Source organism: Molothrus ater, chromosome W, assembly GCF_012460135.2.
Source record: "Molothrus ater isolate BHLD 08-10-18 breed brown headed cowbird chromosome W, BPBGC_Mater_1.1, whole genome shotgun sequence".
Classification (NCBI taxonomy): Eukaryota; Metazoa; Chordata; class Aves; order Passeriformes; family Icteridae; genus Molothrus; species Molothrus ater.
The window spans coordinates 3,921,520-3,923,459 of NC_050510.2; positions in this window are offsets into that span (position 1 = coordinate 3,921,520).

Here is a 1,940-nt window from a genome sequence, read left to right on the forward strand (position 1 = left end):
GATGTCTCCACCAATTAGCAAGAAGGAAACACAAGCTTTCCTAGGCGCCATAGGTTTTTGGAGAATGAACATTCCTGAGTGCAGTCAGATTGTGAGCCCTCTTTACCTGGTCATCCGCAAGAAGAACAATTTCCACTGGGGCCCTGAGCAGCAACAAGCTTTTGCCCAGATTAAGCAGGAGATGACTCATACGGTAGCCCTTGGCCCAGTCAGGACAGGACCAGAGGTGAAGAACGTGCTCTACTCTGCAGCCGGGAACAATGGCATGTCCTGGAGCCTTTGGCAGAATGTGCCTGGGGAGACTCGAGGCTGACCACTAGGATTTTGGAGTCAAAGTTACAGAGGGTCCGAAGACAACTACACTCTCACAGAGAAGGAAATTTTGACCGCCTGTGAAGGAGTTCAAGCGACCTCAGAGGTGATCAGCATGGAAGCACAACTCCTCCTGGCACCCCGACTACCGGTGCTGGGGTGCATGTTTAAAGCAAAGGTTCCCTCTACCCACCACGCCACTGACGCTACATGGAGCAAGTGGATTGCTCTTATCACACAGCGTGGCCGTATTGGAAACCTGAATAGCCCTGGGATTTTGGAGATAATTACAAACTGGCCGGAAGGTGAAAACTTTCGTCTCAGTGATGAAGAGGAACAAAAGAAAGTGACACGTGCTGAAGGGGCTCCACCATACAACCATCTACCAGCAGAGGAAACACGCTACGCTCTTCTCACTGACGGTTCCTGTCGCATCGTAGGAATGAACCGGAAGTGGAAAGCAGACGTATAGAGCCCCACACGACAGGTTGCACAAGCTACCGAAGGAGAAGGTGGATCAAGTCAACTTGCTGAACTCAAAGCTGTTCAGTTGGCCCTGTGTCGCAGTGCCTCTCCGAGTGTGAGCTCAGAGCCACTCCGGCTTGCTCTGGCACAGCGAGCAGCGAGGGACACTCTCCCGTTCCTCGAGAGGTCAGGAGAGCAGCTAAGGCTTTCACCTTTCGGACGAGACAGCAGCATGACGTAGGTAGAAGAAGGAGAGTGGACTCCAGTTGGGGGCAAAGTCCAGGTTTATTCCAGAGCTCAAATGAGGTCCCAAACCCAGGGAATCCAGCCAACAGAAGACCCCGATTTGGGGGTCTGCAGGGTGTTACAAAGGGGGAAGTAAACCAGGGAGGGGTTTGCCCGCCTGCCAATGGAGAGACAGGAGGGCATGGGGACCAGGGAAACAGGCAGGTAGGGGGACCAATAAGGGCCACCTGAGGGAGGGGCCCCGGTGCCTGAACCTATCACTCGACACCCTTGGTAGAAACTTCTAGAGGGAGAGGATGGGCCATCGAGTGAAGGACAGGACACCGGGGAGGGGTTAAGGGAAGGATTCAGCCACTTTTGGGGAACAGGGGGAGGAAGTAGGGAGATTGACATTAACAAGAAGGGAGGAGGCAGCAGGGGCAGAACCATTATAACAGGGGGGAAACTGGGATAAACCGAAGTACAACTTAATGAAACTAAAACATATAAGAACACAATACAACATATCCCCCTTTTTTGTTTAAAACAAACAAAAGGAGAGAGGGGAAAAGCCAAGTCTTTAAAACAAGGAAGACTCCACTTGATTGCCATACTCGGAGTCTGTATAAATGTCACCAAACAAAGGTTGGTTTATTGGGGCCGAAGCCCACTGATTGTCTTTGGCTGCCTGGTTGTCCTCAGCTGTCTCGGAGACTGTCACTCAGTTCATGCTTGGTGGGGAGAGTGCTCTGTGCAACAGCTGAGTTACCATTCTCCAAAGGATGCTGGAAGCTATTATGACTACTAGAATAGTAAAAAGAACTAAAAGCCCAGTTCTTAAAATGGACCCAGCCCATCCTGAGAGACCCCATCCAGAAAAGATGTTCCCCAGCCAGTCCGCAGTCTCTTGTTTCAGGTCCTGGACCATGTCTTGCATT